Source organism: Lepidochelys olivacea (genome assembly GCF_965140295.1).
Source record: "Lepidochelys olivacea isolate rLepOli2 genome assembly, chromosome: 25".
Classification (NCBI taxonomy): Eukaryota; Metazoa; Chordata; order Testudines; family Cheloniidae; genus Lepidochelys; species Lepidochelys olivacea.
The window spans coordinates 15,424,178-15,445,243 of NC_140435.1; the positions used below are offsets into that span (position 1 = coordinate 15,424,178).

The 21,066-nt window shown below is 51.0% G+C and overlaps 1 long non-coding RNA gene across 2 annotated transcripts; it reads right to left on the minus strand.

Annotated features, from left to right (window-relative positions):
* Positions 1-6,151: 6,151 nt before the first annotated feature.
* Positions 6,152-12,584, minus strand: LOC311512843. Of its 2 annotated transcripts, none has more exons than XR_014709577.1 (3): positions 12,521-12,584; positions 6,773-6,922; positions 6,152-6,336 (listed from the first exon to the last, which is right to left on the minus strand). It is a non-coding gene; the product is annotated as an uncharacterized lncRNA (long non-coding RNA). The 2 variants fall into 2 exon arrangements; XR_014709578.1 differs by lacking the exon at positions 12,521-12,584 and adding an exon at positions 8,785-9,479.
* Positions 12,585-21,066: the final 8,482 nt, after the last annotated feature.

A 21,066-nucleotide genomic window follows, 5' to 3' on the forward strand; every position in this document is an offset into this window, starting at 1 on the left:
ATGTGTACACACACCCATTTTCCCCTCCCCTTCCAGCAATGCGCGGCTCCCATCCGAGCTCACTCCTTTTGCCCCAACTCCTTTCCCTGGACTCCCCCTTACGCTCTCTCAAACAGTCTCTGTGTGTAAGCCCTGGAGCTCCGTCTCTCTGCAAGCCCAGTTCCACCCAGCCAAGAAGCTGTGCCTGAAGGAACAATTCCTAAACATCTGTGGTGAATTTCCTTCACTTAAACTCCCATTTCTGCTCCCGCCATCCCAGCCTCGGCCCTGTCAGTTCTGCAGAAGGCTGAGCAGGGCTGACGTGGTGTCTCTATAATTCAGTTTAATCGTTTAGCCCTTGCTTTGCAGGCTATTTAGGCTGGAGTTCTCAGCATGCACCTCAGAGCTGCGACTTCTGAGAATCGCCTCAGTGTCCTCTGGAGCCCTGCAGAAGCAGCTATTTATACGTCCGCGGTTACACTCTGAGAGCTGGTCTTTGTAATCAGAAAAGTCCCAAAAGCCAACGGAATGGTAGGAGCTATTTGGAAAGGGATAGACAATAAGACAGAAAATAGCATCATGCCACGATATAAATCCATGGTACACCCATAACTTGGATACTGCGTGCAGTTCTGGTCACCCCATCTCAAAAACAGAGTGGCAGAAGTGTAGAGAAGGGCAATAAAAATGAGTAGAGATATGGAACAGCTTCTGTAGGAGGAGAGATTAATAAGACTGGGACTGTTCAGCATGGAAAAGAGGTGACTGAGGGAGGATATGACAGAGGTCTGTAAAATCATGACTGGTGTGGAGACACTGAATAGGGATGTGTTATTTACCGCTTCACATAACACAGGAACCAGGGGTCACCCAACGAAATGACTAGGCAGCACGTGTAAAACAAACAAAAGGGAGTATTTCTTCACACAACCCACAGTCAACCTGTGGAACTGCTTGCCAGGGGATGTTGTGAAGGCCAAAATTATAACTATGTTCAAAAAAGAATTACATAAGTTCAGAGGATAGGTTCATCAATAGCTATTTGCCAAGATGGCCAGGGATGCAACCCCATACTCTGGGTTTCCCTAAATTTCTGACTACCAGAAGCTGGGACTGGCTCACTTGATAATTGCCCTGTTCTGTTCATTCTCTCTGAAGAATCTGGCACTGGCCACTGTCAGAAGACAGGACACTGGGCTAGATGGACCATTGGTCTGACCTAGTATGGCCGCTCTTATGGTCTTATAATCAAGAACATAGAGGATTGGTTTTCTTTCCCCTTATCGGCTCCTCATCCGTAGTTTCGTATACTACACACCCCGTCTTCCTATGCCAGGTGCCGTCTGCCCTGAGCGCAGCCTCAGTGCAAAACTAGGCAGGGCCCAGTCTGTGCTTTTCCATGTGCACCTCTAGGGCTCCCTCTGGTCAGTTTCCACCTTGACAGGCTCTCGGTGAATGTCCGTAAATCCGTGGAGGAACTGCTGGATCCAACAGTGTCACGATGGGGTCCTCCTGGGATATTCTGCCTTTGCCCTCCGGGTAGCTCAGCAATCACTTTGTCCCTTTGGGTAGGGAGCTATGGTAACAGGGATCATATAAGAACCATGTAAGAGCATGGGTAGCTATACAGAGGGATCTCTGTGGAGATGGATAGATAGATGATAGTAACGACTATGCAGGCACCAGGCTGTGATCACTTCTCCTGCGAACTCTGCACTCCCTCTTTTTTTGGTTACCCTTTGTGTCACCCCCTCCCCCCCGTCCTCCCCACCATCCCGATCTGCTCGCTCGTCTCGTCCACACATTGGGCCTTGTCCCGTAACCTGTCATCTCTGTGGGGCAGGGACTGTCACTTTGTGTCACAACAGGGCCCTGACTTGCCTGGCCTCTAAGCACCACTATAATATAAAATGTTAATTCCTCCTCCAAACAGACAGACAAACAGACAAACTGTCGTCTTGGTGTGTAAGTACTGGTAAAGCTAATGGAAAGGCAACCCACTGCCCCCTTCCCTTTATTTCCCGTAAGCCTATTGTCTCCATCATTTTGATTCTATACTTTATCCCACGACTTCTCTCTCTCTCTCTTTCTCCTCATCCTTATCTCTTGATAGGTACAAGTGATACAACCAGAAATGTTCATGTAACAAGCTGCCTGCTGTTAAACGCCCAAGAAAACACCAGCTCAGTAGGATGATGTATGAAAACAGAGCGAGGGGAAAGCAGGGAGCGTAGCAGTGCACAAGTCATAGGCAATAATGAATGCCAGGGCCACAGCTCCTCTGGCGGAGCGGCGAGAGCCCCTTTGAGCCCCAGCTGATCTGAATGCACAGTCTCCTGTGCTGCCAGCAAGCAGATGAAATATGCACCGGCGGGGCGAGGACGTTCTCACACATCATGGGAGACCAGCCAGTGTGTGATACTGCAGAGCCCCTAATGCGATCTCCCTGCGCGGCCATTGATTTCCATGGAATAACCCAGCCGTGTGTGTAATTGTGTACAGATATTGTAGCCTCTTTTACATGCTATTCTGCAGGGCCCTCGCTTGCAGGAAATGAAACTTTTCAGGCCATTAGACATTTATTTTGTTTCTTGAGCTGTTAATTTTTTTTTCTTGAAAGACAGATCCAGGGGGAAAAGACTTTAAAAAATATGGGGGGAGGGTCACACTTCATAGGAGATTCCCTATGTAAGTGGTTTATAAAGGGTTAATAGCTGTTATAAGCATGTTATGGGCGTGAGTAGTATGTTACAGATGGTTCTAAGCACTTCAGTAGAAGTTGCTATATAGATGGTTATAAACCATGATGCAGCCGATGAAGTGAGCTGTAGCTCAGGGAAGCGTATGCTCAAATAAATTGGTTAGTCTCTAAGGTGCCACAAGTCCTCCTGTTCTTTTTGTGAATATAGACTAACACGGCTGCTACTCTGAAATAAACCGTGATTGTAAGCAACCTATTGACCTATTCCAGGGGTTCTCAAACTTCATTGCACCGCGACCCCCTTCTGACAACAAAAATTACTACATGGCCCCAGAAGGGAGGACCGAAGCCTGAGCCCCACTGTCCCAGGCCGGGAGGCCAAAGCTAAAGCTCAAGGGCTTGAGCCCCAAGCCGGGGGCCTGTAATCTGAGCCCTGCTGCCCAGGGTTGAAGCCCTGGGGCTTTGGCCCCTTGCAGTGGGGCTCGGGCTTTGGCTTTGGCTCCAGACCCCAGCACCTCTAAGCCAGCCCTGGCGACCCCATTAAAATGCGGTTGCGACCCACTTTGGGGTCCCGACCCACAGTTTGAGAACTGCTGACCTATTCTATTCTATTCTGCGCTTATCTGAGCACCTTCCAGTCATGTATTAACCATGTAGTAAAGCATCTCTTACTCACGAAGTAACCATTTATACCATTACTATGCCATACTATCATCATTATCTTCATCAAGCCAAATCCCAGCGGGACATAGTTTCCTTGCAGACTGAGCATGTCCTGGCTCCATCTCTAGCTGGGTCCTTAGGTCTGGCTGGATGGTCCGTCTGTGTCCACCATTGGCGATCCTATGGTGCCATTGAAAAGTCTGGCAACCATGTGATCACTGGCCATGTAGCGCCATTCCTTGGTAAAGACGCTTCGTAATTCGCGGGTCTTCATCCGACTGTACTATACTATTTATAAATGGGTCCATAAAATAAAATGTGACCAGATTAGGTGTATATAATGTGTTGACCACATCACCCCACTCTGTGTATCCTTCTGCTGGCTCCCCTTCTCCACCACTTCAAAAACCAGCTACTTGTCTTTGCTTTTAAGGCCCTTCACAGCCTACCCTTGTGCTGTGTTCTCTCTCTGATAGTCTGCAGCCTATGGCCTATCCGCCAATTAGCTCTCACTCAAGCTCATAGGCCCATGTACCACTGAAGAGCCACTTAATCCCAGAGGTGTTAAGTGGGACGTAAGTGGCACATAGACCTTGGGCAGGCTCTCTGCACAGCAGAGAATTTCTTCCCCCAGTGATTAAGTCATGTTTCCCGCAGACGCTTGCCCAGCGCAGGAGCTAGAGACTGCCACAGCCTGACAATGTTTGGCTCCGGATTATGATCAAACCCAACTCCTGACGGGTCTGGATCTCAGGGGTGGGGTGGTTGAGGCTCCTCTGGATCATTGTGGCCTTTTTTTTTGGTCTCCTGCTCCCGTAGCCTGGCTGATATCAGGAGACTTGAAGAGGGGGCATCAGAACTCAGTTCTCCCCAGGGGATGGGGTCATGCATTGACTTTGGGGTGGGCAGGGCTGGCCAAAAGCTTAGTGTAGATGGAGCCTGCTGGGAGAAATTGCCAGACTGGATCAGAACCCAGGTCCATGTGGGATCCCGAGAGCCCCAGAGCTTGGGATCCAGCCTGAACCCAAACGTCTACACTGTAATTTTATAGCCCTGTGGCCACTGACCCGGGCCAGCTGCGGGTGTTAAATTGCAATGTAGACATACCCTGTGAGTCTTTTTCGCTCTCTTTCTCCATCCCCACATCTGCCTGTCCTGCTAGAGTGACCCGCTCCCTTCAGCCCACAATCTTAATGTAGCTCAGCCCAAGGTGCTTTGGAGAGACGCAAAGACCCATTTGTATCCACCTCCACGACTCCAAGCTGGTACTTGATTCCAGTCCTTTTCCAGCCCAGAGAGCTTTAATAGGGAGCGATTTCTCTCCGAGTCAGAGAACGAGCCTCCGTTCTCTCTTTGTGCACTCCTCTCGCTCTAGGTAACCGGCATTATATTCGGACCAATTGCTCCAGCATGAACCTCATGAAAGTTGCACAGCATGGACGCGGCGTGTTATGTAAAATACATGCCCCTGCGCAAACCTCTTAATAGGAATGTCTCCTACCCAACCAGGTGGGGGGGAAGGAACGCTCTGGCATCTCGATGGCAGAGGACGATTGAACCAAGCTAGGGCTCTCCATAGGAAACACCCCACTGAGGAGAGCAACGTATTTTCATTTCACTGCCAGGTAACAAATGAAAAGAATTGCAATGAATGCTAATGACTGAGACCGCCATGGTCCTTTTCCGGTGCATTCAGTCGCAAGGCGGGGGCTGGGGATGGCATGACGGAGCTGGCAAGGGCCTGGCCATACAGGTTTGATGCAGACAGGAGGTGGCCCTGAGTCAAGTGCCCAGATCCAAACCATTGAGACTTGGATGGAATCTTAACGGCCAGCCCCTGGTGAAGTCAACAGGATCCTTTCCAAAGAACCCACCTGGTCTGGAGGCCAAGGGGAGTCAGCAAAACTTACTGCATCCCAATGCAGGGAGCTAGATCCTGTCTCCTCATCACACAGAGTAACCTAGGATCACATGTACCTGAGATGGACAAGGCCCTCTGTGTAAGTTTAGACTCTGCTTTCCTGGCCAATGTTAGGCTGCCCCAATGCAGTCTGTTCTCCAGCACTCGCACCGGCCAGCTTGAGCCCCCTTTCACTGTCTCATGTATTTATTTACACACGCACTGGTCTCAGAACCCAGATACAGAGCCATGACTCATGTCCTGAGCAAACACATGGTTTTTCTACCAGGGCCCAAAGGCCAATGAGCTCATGGTTCTGCCAGCCCCAAAGGGAAACAAGGATTCCCAGGTCAAGAATCAACCACTGAGAATATCCAGCTGTGGCTGCAGCATTGGGATGTTAAAATCAATGGCAATATCTCATCAGCTGACCTCCGGTCACACAGTGCTGAAAGGGCAGACTTCCATCGCTTTACTCCTGGCATCAATGGGAAGTGAATCAGAACCAGCCTCTGTAACCATTCAATAAATTATTCTCTTGTCCCATGAATGAGTAACGGGACTGGGGTCAGGGCTTCTGGGTTCCATGCCCAGCTGTGTTGCTATCTAACTCTGTGACCTTGGGCATATCACGGCCCTGCTCTGTGCCTCGGTTTTCCCATCTGTGACGAGGGAATAATAATTATTCACCCTCGCAAGGCTGTTGGAAATCTCTGGGTAAAAAGTTGGCATGAAGTGATATTATTGTCTGCTTAGTTCTCATGCTATTTGGGGCACAAGATAGTGAAATGGGTCAAGTTTGGCCCCAAAATTAGGTTTTGTGAAAATAAAAAAACAAAAACAAAGAGCAAAAAAAAAAAAAAGTGTTTCCATGACTTTATTGTTTAATTCCATAATTTTTGCCTGGATTGAAATTTATCTGCATTTCCAGCCAATATCCCAGAGAGAGATTTCTCATAAGAACCTGAGAAACAGATCGAAAATCGCCTTGCAGGGTTTACAGCTAGCCTGGTGCCAGTGAAAAAGAACCAGCAAGTGAAACTGACGACAAGTGAATGTGACTTGTCTCTTTCAATCATTCCAGATGAGTGACCTACAAAAAGCAAACAAACAGTGGTAAACAAACCAGGGAACAGGAGAGTGGGATTTTAAAAATTCGTCCAGGTTTTTTGGCTACGGTTAGGGACAGAGCCAAAAGCCGTTTGGGGATTTTTTTTGCTTTTGTTTTCGCTTATTTTGAAAGATAGCGAGCCAGTGCCGCGGCTGGTGCAAATTCTACACTAGGGGTTTGCTCTGGTACAATAAAATCCAGTTAATCCCTGCACTCAACAGTGTCCTTCGAATGTCCGGCTGAGTCAAAGCTAGCACGCGCTCAAATTCTACATTCCAAACACACGTTTAAGTCAATGGGATCAAAGTTAAGTATGTGCTTAAATGCTTGCTGAATTGGGGTGGGGGAAAGCGGGAGGGAGATTGGGGGTGGGTGGGGGGGAAGAATGTGAAAACGGAGCAGGTGAGAGCGTCCTTACAGTTAAAGAACAGTGTAGCTACAGGAATACGGTAGTATCACTTTAAATAGTTTGTGAGGCTTCCAGTGGTGCTCACTGTGTTCTATGGGAGCAGCGCCAGCTGAAGTGTCTCTGTATTTCGTAAACACACTGTCCCACGTTGTCTTGGTTCTACAAAGAGCAAAAGATACAACCAAAAGAGAGACAATAAATAAGCAAACAGATGGGTTACGTCAACGGGGCTCAAAGGTCAGTATGTGCGTAAGTGCATCCCGAATAAAAGCCCCCAAAGAAAAATAAAATACAGCAAAAATATTTTTCCTTTCGCAACACGCAAACCAGCTTCCGCCACCCTCCCGTGCAGCCTCCAGACACTTCGCAGTGGAAGCTACACCTCAGCTTGTGTTTATTTCATTTAAGGCCCCCCCCCGCCCTTTTCTGGGGGTTATATCCTCTCCTTCACAGCCCCGGCTAGGCAGGGAGCTCCGGGATTTTAATGGATGAGCCCTGCCACTTAACCACGTCTTCTGCCTGGACACCTAAGGGCTGTGCCAAGCGGAGCTATTTGTAAATGTAGCCGGTTTGCTAAGCGGGAGGGTAAACACGGATGAGCAGCCTTCATCCACTCCAGTAAATATTTTATGTCGCGCACCAAGAAAAGACACTCCTATTTAAATGATTTATAAAGGAAGATCATGTAGAGGTTTCTATAAAATATGTAGGGCTCCTAATCCTGACAGCATCAAGCAAAGAGGACTAGACTCATATATTACCTTCTGGACAGGCTTGCAAGCTGCAGGGATACAACTGACAAATAAAAGTGTGTTTACAGCTTCTGGGTGACTCCGGGGAGCAGTAAATCAAAGTGAGGGTGGGGAAGGAGGGGCGGGAGGAGAAAGCTGGAAATTAAGTGGCAACTTCTGTCCGTCACAGTCCTCAAGGCTGGGGGCAGGGGCCAGATTCTGAGCTTCCCCACGGTGGGGATGATGGCATCGCAGCGCTTCCTGATTTACACCACTGCCAGGGAGCACTTTGTTTCTCCAGGAGGGGAAGGCTGGCTTGTTAATAACTAGGCTAAGGGCCAAGTTCTTACTCCACTGATGTACGCAATAGTCTTCGGTCTGGGTTTGTAGCGGGGGGGTGGGCCCTGGGCCATGACCGGGGCTCCCAGCCGCCATGGTAACACACTCGATAAATAATAACACTAATATTTACTATAATGGCCATAGCACCCGGAGGCCGCAGTCAGCATCAGGGTCCCACTGGGCTGGGCGATGCTCAGATGCATAGCCAGGCACTGTCCCTTAGAGGCTCACAATAGGATTGCTGGCCCCATGTCACCCAGGGGGGAAGAAGGTCCTGTGAGATCAGCCTGTGACGAGCTTGGGTGTTTGTAGCAGAGCCGAGCGCTGACCGCAGCGCTCCTAAGCCCCAGCTCAGTGCTCGAGCCACTAGCCCGACGTTCGTCATCTCCCATTGCCTGTTAGGGCCGGGGGAGGTCTGGAGCCAGGGGGGCGGGTTCGATTTGTTACGCAGTTGTGTGCCTGGTGTTTGGTTTTGATTTGCGTTAGATCATGCGGATTTTACACTGCGACTCCCCTCGCTGGATGACCACCACCGGGCCTGCTAGAGCCTCAGCGGGGGGCCGCGCGATGGGGAAGGGCTGGGCTGGACATGAGGCGCCGGCTCCTCGGCTGGGAGAGCTCTGAGAACGACTATGATTTACACCAGCCGATGATCTGGCCCTGAGTCCTAAGAATTGACTGAGGGACATGAGGGACTGTTGCTATAGATCAGCCAGTTCCCAGCAAGCAGGGAGCCACCTCCCCTCCACGGCTGGCATTGATTGCTCCCTTTGCCGGTAGGCTCAACGGAGAACCCCAGTGCTCAACTGGCCACAGGGCATGAACTCCCCTCTTGTGCCTCAACGGAGCCTGGACGAGTGCTGCAGAGGACAGGTGCCTTGCTTATGTCTGTTTCTTGGATAAATCATCAGATGCGACCGGCCGTGCTGGTGACATGGGCCCATGCACCTGCTCAGAGCTGTCCCACGAAGTCCTCATTCAGTTTTCACACCAGCAAAACTCCCGGTGACTTTCATCGCAGGCATGTCCCAAGAGCTGCTGAGGGCCCCCAGCTCCCCGTGACGTCAACGGGGAGCTGTTGGCTCTTCTCAGGATTTGACCCTTGTGAAAGGACCTGTCCTGTTCTCACCAGTGTAAATCAGGAGCGACCAATGGAATTACACCAGGGTGAAAATCCGTGCCTGGAAGATCCGGAGCAAGCCAGTTGGCATTTACATCAGTGTGAAAGGGGGATCTGAACCAGGTTCGGAGTAAGGGTTTCAGGCCTATTTCTCCTCTCACCACAGATTTAAACCAGGCTCCGGGTGTGATCCTGCTCTCGGTACGGGTGGTTTTTGCACTGCTGGAACGCCGTGACGTCACTCGCGTTGCTCCTGATTTACCTCTGCGTAGCTAAGATCAGAGGCAGGTCCTTCCTGGGCGGCAAAGCCACGGCGTGCGTTGCTTTTAGATTGGACGGTCACCTGCAGAAACGGCGGATGCGTAGCCCCAAGAGAACGCAGCACCCATCTCCTTCGGCCCCCTCGCAGTGGGTGCGTCCCCTCGGCTGTCTCCGTCCTTGCTCCCAGTGCTCAGGGAGCCGGGCCCGGGAGGCCCAGACAATGGCTCACATCGCCAGTCATTGCTTAGGAATTGCTGACAAAAGAGCAGCAGCTGGAATAATGCACCCGCACACACACACACAGACAGAGAGCGAGACAGACTTTGGCAAGCCAAGTAGCAATTTCACAGGCAGCTGAGGGAGCCCCGAGAGCTGCCAGCCAATGAGGCTGGAGATGTGGCATTATTAAGGGATTAGCAAGTTGTCTCGGCTCTCAATTGTAGATAAGTGCCCCCGTTTGTATTATCTTTTCACGCCGCACCGCGAAGGATGACAAAGAAACAACATGGGTGTCATGGCCTTCAGAATATTATTAAGCGTAATTTGACTTGCGGGGGGAAGGGGGGGGAGAGAGGTGGAAGAAGGAGAGAAAAGGAAGAAGAGGAGGAAGAGGGAAACAAAACCAGCCCAGGAGGAGTGAGTGGGATTAAAACTAAGGAGAGAAGATTAGGAGTGAAATATGAACTCTATTCAGAGTCAGTCAATCAGGGGAAACGAAGATCTAAGAGGGGGTGGCTGGGCCATTCGGAGAATGCCAAAGGCAGGCTTAAGCCACCAGCAGCTGTTCTGAGCCACACGAAGGGCTCTTGGCAGGTAGCAAAAGCTCTGCTGTGCAGATGATACCCAGTGGCAGCCACAGATTTGGTTTTTGTGGCTCTCATTCGGCCCCCTTTATTTTTAGTAACGGAGATGGGGGGGGTTCGTTTTCCCCCCGTGTTGGGGCTGGGTGGGGATGGACTGCGTCCGTGGAACCAGGCAAGGGCTAGATCCCCATGGCAGGCAGGGGAATGGGACCTGATCCTATGTGCTCACTTAGCCAATGTCTCACTGAGATACCTGGCCTGACCCGGCCGGCACCCTGGGGTAAATCTGGAGTAACGCCCCGGAAGGCAGCAGAAGTTACCAGGGTGCCAGAGAGGAGGCTCAGACCTGAGCCAGGAGACCAGCCCATCAGCCAAGCACAGCGGTGACAGCAGTGCCGCTGTTCGGATTCTGGGAGCTCCGGGAGGCCCCGTTGCGCTTGGCGCTGCACGTGCTAGAGAGCTTGGAGAATGCCTACAGAGGGGGAACCACTTAGCACTTGGTACCTAGGGTTCTTACACTAGCATCAGTGCTGGGGCCCCCCAAGTTATCTCCTGGGAGACTGATTCTGATCACACTCATGCCACTGGGAATCAGTGTGGTCACACTGGTGTAAAGCCAGGGCAAGGCCCCAGAATCAGTTCTGATGAGTTCCCTCGGGTCTCAGCCTTTTCCCTATGAGCAGGTTCCTGCTTGGAGCAAGGACAGAGCCTAAAACAGAGCCTCAGCTGGGGTAAACTGACTTCCATGGAGCCAGGCTGATTCAGGATCTGACTCTCCGTTTTGTTCCTGTCTTAAGCTGATGGATGGATGTTTGTTTTTTAAGTAGGATTCTGACTCAAGTCAACTTCTGGTGAGGCTCAGCTCAGTGGATGGATCCCGGCCTGGATTTATTAGTCACTTTCTGATGTGATGATGCATCCGATTCACTCACCCAAAGATAAGATCGGGCACAGCTGGTGGGATGGATAAAGGCTGCACGGCCCTGGGAGCTTTTTTCTTCCTGGCATAAAAGAATTCTGAATCCACCCTCAGCCCCATACCGCCTCGGCCTCAGTCGTACGTATTAATCTATAATAATAAGCAGCCATTCTGCCCTGTGTCAGCTGCAATAAGATGCACAACAGAGAAATTGAGTGAAGCCATTTTCCCCTTTCATGACTGACTAACCATTTTCATCATTCAGGGACCCTGGGGTTTGGCTGAATTTGCAGCTGAACAGGACAGCCCCCTCTTGCAATCCGCAGGAGCAACCCAGTGTGAGTGGCCCTCCGCCCAGAGATGGGAAAGGAGGAAGGTCTCTCTCTCTTTCTCTCTCTTTTCATGGAGGTTGAGGTGCATCTTCGCTCCTTCCTCCTGGGATGATCAAAGGGAGTTAGTTTTTCTTCACAAGCACCTGTTGGGGATGGTCTAGATACTAATTAGTCCTGCCACGAGTGCAGGGGACTGGACGAGATGACCTCTCAAGGTCCCTTCCAATCCTACGATTCGATGATTCTATGTGCTTCAGTGACTGGGGTGTGACTGGGAAGTGTTTTGTTTTTTTAAAGACCACAGTCTGCTCTCATTCTGGAGTGACTCTACTCAGTTCACTGGGGAGTGACTCTGGATTTAGTGGTGTGACTGAGAGCAGTATGTGGTCCATGATTGCAATCTAGCAGGCATTGGACCTCCACTTACTTATTTCAGTCACTTACTCAATAACTCCACTGACTTACCTGGCATTATTGTTACACTTCACTGGGGTGAGTCAGAGGAGAATCAGGCCCATTAATCTCAGTGGAGTTACTCCTGATTTACACCAGGCTGAGTGAGAGGAGATTCAGGCTCCACATACCCATGGAAAGGCAACAATGCAAACAGGATGCCGATTGCTCAAAGGCTGGCAAGACGCTGACCTGGCGAAATCAGACCTGCCTCCGAATCTAAGGACTGAAGCAATCATGTCTTCTGCCTGGGGGCCGTCGCGCCTGAACTCCGCCACACTGAGCGTGGTGCGCGAGCCAGGCCCGGCCCCAAAGGGTCTACAACCTAAACCACCAAACCTGAGAAAAGGCAGTCTGCTCGTCCCCCCTGGACGCAGAGAGGCCACTGGTGCCCTTTTCAAAAGCGCCTCCGTGACTTAGGAGCTGAAGTGCAATTTTCAAAGGAGACGTCGGCATTTTTTGAAAGCGCCTCCCAAAGCTCAGGCCAGCAGACCATGCTAGAGGTGAGAATTTAACCCAGCTTGCCAAGCCCGAGGCCCAGTGCTTAATTTGTGCCAGGGCTGAGCCCCGGCACCTCTAGGCTTGGCAGTTTCTAGCCTTGGAACTTAGGCGGTTCATAGCCCCGGCACCTCTGGGCTTGGCGGTTCCTGGCCCTGGCACCTCTGGGCTTTGCTGCATCAGTTAGGAATGTAAAAAAATTCCTTGAGCCCTGGCACCTCTTTCGTTACAAATTAAGCCCTGCCAAGGCCAGTGCCCTAATCACCAGTGCTCTCCCCGCTAGTAATTTTCACCCTACCTTGCTGACCTGGGGAGGTTTGGAGGCAGAGGCAGTCAGCTCCTGCTGGAGAGACACGGCTGAGGACTTGCCAGAAGGTCCTACACTGGTGGCTGCAGCTGCCGGGAGTAAGCAAGGGGGGTGGGGGTGGGGGGCAGGTCAACAGCACAAGACCCGACTTTGGCAGGCAGAAAAAAAAATTCCTTTTTTGTGTTCTCCCCTCTTTCTTCTTCATCTTCTATTTCCCCCCCACACCCCGCCCCTTCCTGGAGCTTTATTGTAGCCACGATGTTATTTCAGCGTTTGCATATTATTGGCAGCAGTGGCTCTTGGCTTCCTCGCTTGTTAGTCACAGCCTGACAATGCGAAATCAGTAATGAAGCATGACAGGTTTCATCCAGCTCAGAAGCGGTCGTTGCAGCTGCAGAGTTCCAAGAACCACGCGGGGGAGAAATACGTGCCCAACTTCTGGCTTCTCCTAACTTTCCTGCCTGGGCTTGGCAGGTTGAGAACATGAAGGAAGCAGCCACAGATGGAGACCGTTGCAGAACTGAGCCCCGAGCAGGGAGGGTAGATGGGTTCCTAAGATGGGCGGTGGGGTGGGCCATCAGGCAGTCAACAGAACAGAAATGATGTGCGGTCTGTACATGCTGCTACCCCATGCAAACAAATTGGCTGGGGCCAGGAGCGAGGCTGCGCTGAAGCCTGCAGCCATGTCAAGAGGAACGTCAACCAGCTCATAAAAGTTCTTTTGGGAGGAGTCATGTCCCCCTTCATCCCCAGCCAGCAGCTCGTTCTCCGTCAGCCTCGTGTCCTCATTTGCATAGTTGCAACGTGATGGGTGAAGCGCTACCAGTCTGAGCTGGTTGCATTTTGCGCCCAGTGGAGCAAAGGACTGCGAAGTGCAGGCCAATGGTGAATTAACCAGCTGGCCGGGGAGAGGAGCTCAAGAACCCAGGGCCCTATTCTCTGTTGTCGTATGGCCCCTTTGCGTCAGCTAGATTGGTGGAAAGAGGCTGTAGATGAAGCATAAGGCCTCCCCAGGGGAATACCCACCCCCTGGCGCATGGAGCCCCTGAATTGTCTCTGCAGGAAGTCCAGACACATGGGGCATCCTGAGGCAGAGGTGGAGTGAAGATGTGGCCAGGACAGACCCAAGTCCTTGCAATTCTGTGTCTCTGTAGTGGCCTCATAGTGGTCACCAGAGTTGCGGGTGCAATGTAGGTTAGTCACAGGGGCAGCTCTCTCCTATGCCAGGTGCCACACTGGTCCTCACAGACCTAAACAGGTGAGGTGCAAGCTGGCACCTCTGCCAGCACAGTGAAGGGTCAGCTGCCCACCCTGTGCCTATGTTTCCAAGTGTCGCCGCTGAGCGGTTCTCTCTCAGCAGACTCAGACAGGCCATTGCAGGATCAGGCCTTCGACTGCCAGCGGGCTTGACTTGAAGCCAGGGATTCAGGGCGCTCAAGGATCTGGCCCAGTGAGCAGCCTGACATGATCAAGGTGGATCATTTGCCAGGGGGTTGGGGCATTTTACAAGCAGATCAAATCCAGCCCCTTCCCCCAGGAAATATAGGCTAGTCTGGGCACCCGGCCAAAAAGGGGGGAAAGCCATAAGTTACTCAGCCTAGTTTTGGAAGCTTGGGTTTGATTTCTGAGTGACAATTCACACCGGGAAGAGCTTAATCCAGCACTAATTCACATCAGCTGGCATTCAGAGGAGCCCAAGAATTTAGGCACCCAACTCTCATGGGGACTGAATTGCTTGCTTCTGAGTTGCCATGGCTGGCAACTGCTAGATAACTACACCGTTGTAACAAGTGATGAGCCTGACCCAACCCCCTACCTCCCCAGTCTGAACCCCTACAGGGCTTTTTCACACCTGGACCTGGATCCAAATTCCACAACTGGAGCCTCTGTCTGAGTACAACAGCTTGTTTTGTTGTGTGTTATAAAATTACTCCACCCCAGGAGCTCTGACATCCTGTGTGCCTTCCTCTCTCTTCCGCCATGACCTTGGTAGCTTGCTTATTTCTCATGTCTTCCAACGGGCGGGCCTCCCCTTCCACCTCCACCCAGCTTCCGCTGCCTGCATGGCAAATGAGGCACTCAGGCTGCCTTCCACCCCTAGCCTGCCTCTCTCCCCTCAGGCAATCCACCCTTCCATCAGCTGAGAGCCGGCGGTTCTGATTCCCCGTAACCGCTTTATGAACCGGTGGAAGAACTTAATTGAAAACGTTTTGGCTCGGACACAGCAGCCTGCTTTCCGTGGAGCTTGTGAAGGCTGATTTCGTAGCTAAAATCCCTCCTCCTTTCCCCCGCAGATCCCTGAGGCAAGAACCTTCTGGTGTTTGCTGTCATTTGTACTAGCTTTGCGTGGACAATTATTTTGCATTCCATCCTGTTAGGTGCTTGGAACGGTGCCTTGGGAGCTTGGCCTGTTCTACACAATATTTAAACCAAAAATAGAACAAAGGTCCCCTGCTCTAGGAAACCACAGGGCGGCTCCATGGGGTTTTATTATATTGGTCAATCAGTCAATCAGGAAATAGGAATTTAGCTGCAGCTGGAAAATAGAGGCCCCGGTATTGATTGGGGAAGATGGCTTTGCAGGGGCCGGGTAATGGAAATATGCATCTGGAGACACAGTCAGATGGAACAGCTAATACCGAGATCACTGATATGAGAAGATGAGTATCTTATTTGCAGGAGGAGAAATCCTGTTACGATATTTTACATTTAGCCAAAATCCATTTCAGCTGGTGCCTCCTTCCCCCCCCCCAACCTCCCTCACACCACAAGCCTCAGTGTGGCAAAGCCGCATGATTGTTATAATTGGAGTTGAAAACTTTTCACAGCCTGATCCAAACACCATTGGAATCAATAGATGAGATTCCCATTGACTCCAGTGGGCTTTGTTCAGGCCCTTACGCAGACAGAGAGTGAGCAAGACGTGGGTATAAGAGATACATGGGTATTCAGCCCAGTCTTGCAGTGGGCACTGGCAGACGGGTGTGACCCGCACAGGCCATCGCAGGATTACAGCCTTAGACTACAAGCGCTCAGGACCTGGCCAATGTCACAGGGGTGGTCAATACTTCATGGCTCCAAATAACTAGCTCTCCACTCCCGAGAGCTGCATTCTCTGCCTGCTGGGTGACCTTGGACTAGTCATTTGCCCCCTCCTTGCCTCAGTCTCCCCATCTGTAAAATGGAGATTATGATACTGACCCCCTTTGTAAAGTGCTTTGAGATCTATGGCTCCTAGGGGTTATTAGTGCACACGCACACGCGCCCCCGCTTTCTGAGCTGAATTTAGGCCCCCCCCCTTTTATAGTCGAATTATGGATCATTTTGCTGCTGCCCCAGAAGGACATCACAGCTGCAAAGAGAGGGGTTTACCCCATCCTGAACAGAAAACTGGATTTAAAGGGCCATGCATTCATTTTTATGCCTCGGTTGAGCAGGCATCTCAGCCGGGCGGGGGGCAGGTGGGGGGTGCTGGGGTGTCCACATTTCCGTCAGGAAGCCCCACCCTGCCTCCCTCCCTCCCCCTTTTTTTTGATAATCTTATTTTTGAGCCAGGGGATTACGATCGATACTTCACTCCTAATGCTGTGGTAATACAGTGTTACACTGGGAATGCCAGTTCCCCGCTGAAACACTTAAGGTAGTTTAAACCCATTTGTGCTAGGCAATGCAGTGAATTCACAAAGAGCCTTCTAGCAGCTGACACAGCCCAGCAGTGGCTGGGAGGGTGGGGGTGGCGGAATGGACCAGCCAGGACAGCTGCACTCAGGGTGGCTGATGAGATCATAAAATCATAGGACTGGAAGGGACCTCGAGAAGTCTAATCCAGTCCCCTGCACTCATGGCAGGGCTAAATATTATCTAGATCAGTGCTACTCAAAGTGGTGGTCTGCGGACCGGTGCTGGTCCGCAAGCCATCAGCTGCCGGTCTGCGCGCACACTGGGGAAAAAAATGCTGGTCCCCCACATCAGATAGCTTGAGAAGTACTGATCTAAGACCATCCCTGACAGGTGTTTGTCCAACCTGCTCTTAAAAATCCCCAATAATGGAGATTCCACAACCTCCCTGGGCAATTTATTCCAGTGCTTAACCGCCCTGACAGTTAGGAAGTTTTTCTTAATGTCCAACTTAAACCTCGCTTACTGCAATTTAAGCTCATTGCTTCTTGTCCTATCCTCAGAGGTTAAGAAGAACAATTTTTCTCCCTCCTCCTTGTAAGAACCTTTTATGTACTTGAAAACTGTTCTCATGTCCCCTCTCAGTCTTCTCTTCTCCAGACTAAACAAACTCAGTTTTTTCAGTCTTCCCTCATAGGTCATGTTTTCTAGACCTTTAATCATTTTTGTTGCTCTTCTCTGGACTTTCTCCAATTTGTCCACATCCTTCCTGAAATGTGGCATCCAGAACTGGACACAATTCTCCAGTTGAGGCCTAATCAGTGCGGAGTAGAGCGGAAGAATTACTTCTCATGTCTTGCTTACAATACTCCTGCTAATACATCCCAGAATGATGTTTGCTTTTTTTGCAACAGCGTTGCACTGTTGACTCATATCTAGCTTGTGGTCCACTATGACCCCAGATCCCTTTCCGCAGTACTCCTCTGTAGGCAGTCATTTCCCATTTTGTGTGTGTGCAACCGATTGTTCCTTCCGCAGTGGAGTCCTTTGCATTTGTCCTTATTGTGCTGGGCCTGTGTTTTTCCAGCAGCGAGGTTGCAAGTGAGAATCAACACCAGAGACAGAAGCTGCATTTTCTCTCTTTGCTGCTCTTTTCTCTTCTGTATGTTTGGTTTGTTTCGTCTTCTAGGAAACAGGATCGGATTTTAACAACCACTCCAGCTCATCTCATCTAACTTCTTCTCTTTTCCCAAAGGCACAGTAATTGCCATCTTTAATACTTTGTAAGAGATTCACAAACAAGGGTTTTTTTCCTTCTAAAAACTCTCCAGCTAGAGGGAAAGGAAACAAGGGATGTTGGTAAAATGAAAGCCTGCCTTAATACTTTACATTTCAAATGCTTTCATTGTTTCCCACTCTGTTCTGTATCTTTAATAACAGGCTAAAAGGAATGTGTTTGCCATGGTACCAAGCAGGCTGAGGTCCCAAATCCCAAACCTCGTTTAACACTGGACAGGGTTGGACAGTTGCAGTCATGTTAACAGCTTTGACTCTGTGGGTCCCTTAATTCCATCTAAATTAAGACAACAGATTTTTGTTCTGCCCAATCTATCAGTGGCTGCTTCCCTTCTTCATCCTCGCCCTTGCAGCTGCGGATGCAAATGTTGGATGGGTGATGCGCTGGGGAAACTTTCCACCCGCCAGAGCTGTCCCTTTGTGTCTCTGCTCACTTTTCTTTGGTTTTAAACCTAGGAACGCCAAGCCCATGGCAGCCAGCTGGTGAAAACCAGCCCCTAAGACATCTGCAGAAGCCTGCCAGGCTGGAGGGCACGGTAAGGACCCCAGCATGGCAAAAGCAGATGTGCCTGGAGAGTCGGGCTGGGACTTCGGATTCTTGCAGCCTCAGAATTATAGGCCTCTTATAGAATCATAGAATCATAGAATATCAGGGTTGGAAGGGACCTCAGGAGGTCATCTAGTCCAACCCCCTGCTCAAAGCAGGACCAATCCCCAACTAAACCATCCCAGCCAGGGCTTTGTCAAGCCTGACCTTAAAAACTTCTAAGGAAGGAGATTCTACCACCTCCCTAGGTAGCGCATTCCAGTGTTTCACCACCCTCCTAGTGAAAAAGTTTTTCCTAATATCCAACCTAAACCTCCCCCACTGCAACTTGAGACCATTACTCCTTGTCCTGTCCTCTTCTACCACTGAGAATAGTCTAGAACCATCCTCTCTGGAACCACCTCTCAGGTAGTTGAAAGCAGCTATCAAATCCCCCCTCATTCTTCTCTTCTGCAGACTAAACAATCCCAGTTCCCTCAGCCTCTCCTCATAAGTCATGTGTTCCAGACCCCTAATCATTTTTGTTGCCCTTCGCTGGACTCTCTCCAATTTATCCACATCCTTCTTGTAGAGTGGGGCCCAAAACTGGACACAGTACTCCAGATGAGGCCTCACCAATGTCGAATAGAGGGGGACGATCACGTCCCTCGATCTGCTGGCTATGCCCCTACTTATACATCCCAAAATGCCATTGGCCTTCTTGGCAACAAGGGCACACTGCTGACTCTTCCCTTTCGAGCTACTAGAGAGCTGCTTTAGTGGGGAGAAGCAGACGGTCACATCTGTTTTCTGTGGGTCCAGCCAGAAGAGGTGCTTTTTTCATCCCCCTCTCTCGCACGAACGCACACACACGGCTAACGAGTACATTGCAACGTCGCACCCTTGCCACACGCTTCTGGGCCAACCTTGGCAGGGTTCACCCAGTGCCGTCTGGCATGCTGGGCCAGGGACAATGAGGAGCTTCAGGGCTGGGGCTGGGGCTACTCTGTTCACCCCCTTCTTGTAGCGCTGACAGCAACCAAGCGACATCGCCCGGCACTCACCTGACAGCGAGGGAAAAGTCGGTCTCTGTTCGTGCCTCAGCCTCTGCTCAATAGGCCAGTCGGCACCAGCCAGGGCCTGGTTTTAGACAGGAGGACAGAGCACCTCTCATGTCACAGTCAATGCTACGGTGGAGACTTCTGCAGCGGGAAGGACACTGAGTCATCACAGCCATGGCCGGGCCCCCTTTCCGTCCAGCACCGCCCACTCTCTGAACTAGCCTGCCCCCTCTCCAGCTGCCCCCCTATGGAGCCAAAGTTGTGGCCACTTTCTCCCACCTCCAGCCTCCTTCCCCCATGTTGGGTCTTTGGACCCTGCTGCTTTTAGCCAGGGCAGAATCTGACCAGCTACGACTCTCTCTATTCATGATCTACCTGCTGGGATCCCTCCCAGTCCCAGACCCAGACCCCCATCACGGTAAGCTCCCCACACAGCCTCTGGCGACTCGGGCTGCTGGCACAGAGGTGGGGGAAGCCCGGTGGTAATTTCACTCCAAATTGGCTGAGGGGCTTCCGAGGCAAACTCCCTGGGAATAGAAACACAAATATTTCCATCCAGCGCTATAATTATGAATTAGCGCAAAGCTCTGTCTCTATTAGGTGTTAATAGAGACAAAGGGGGGGTTGGGAATGCAAGGCACAGCTATATAAATGCTAATTCACCCAGAGACCTTCCTCTCTATCCAGGACACAGAGAACGGAGGTTTCAAGGCAACTTTCAAGCAAACTCAGGGCAAAGCCATTTCAGCCACTGAATTCCGTTTGTGTAGGGATGCAGCAGATTCCCCACCCCACCCCTTCCCCGCCCTGTGGACGGGATAATGGAGCACCCTTAATGGCTCGTGCTGTATCTCTTCTCCCAGGCTGGCCTGTTACAACAGCAGCACCTAGGTGAGCAGCCTGGCCCTCAGAAAGAGGAGAGGGGTGCAAAGGTGGGAGCTTCTGGAGATTGGAGGGCCAAACACTGTTGCCCACTGGAGCCAAAAAGAGCTTTGCCATTGGGCTGCGCTCTGGTGCAGCTCCACAGTGACTCCAGGAACGTTGGTGGGGTCCGCCTGGATTCCCACGGGTGCCAGTGAGAGCAGGGGGCAGGCATCAGACCGGCTGGATTTCCTCCGCTGGAGCTGAGCAGCCTGATTGCTGAGGTCAGCAGTGAAAATTCCAGGTCAGGAATTGACCCCAAAGGGACACCGGGAAGCAGCAATGGAAAGACAAGGGAGAGCATCACTCGGGCTTTCACATGGATACTACAGAGCTGTATTCAAGGGGGCAGAGGAGTTGGCCTGGGGGGCTGACTTTAGGCTGAGAATAATTAGGCTCCAGCTCTGCCCCTGGCATTACAGTGACATAGGCCATATTTGACTCATACATTTAAAATCCCGGAAGGGTTCTTTTAGCAAGTCGCCCTGCTGAGGGCCATGCTGAGGTCCACAGGCTGAAGTCCTGCCAGACCAAATTCTGGTCACCACTTTGCATGCAGGAAAGATCTCAGGCACTTAGCAGCTTGGTTCCAGCTTCCAGCAGCCAGCATCAGGGCTCAGGTGGTGTATCTGCTCCAATTTTCCAACCCCCCGCCCCCAGCATCTCATTCACACTGAGGGGAGTGGTATAAGAACCATGGATGGATGGCTAGATAGATAGACAGACATCACTTGGAGCACCATGGATATCACAGATCAGAATTTCCCCTCTTATGTTGCTTATAATCATTGCCCAAAATACTCAGTGGGGTTAAATAACAAACATTAGGAGAATGAGGGAAGAGCTAAGAGCTGTAGAGAGGGGAAAAAAGATCCATGAGATGTGGAGAGAGGGACTGGGGAGTCAACGAGGCGGAAAGTGACAGGCAAGATATACTTCCAAGTATAAAATTTGCTCTCTAAACACATATGCCGCACTGGTTGGATGTAGCTCTCCAGAAAGACCTATAAAGCAAATCACAGCACAGGGCTGCACCCAGTCAGGTCCTACGAAGCCTCTTTCCGGTAATAGCAGAGCCTGGGTCACAGAATCCTCAATTTACTGTAGCTTTCGGA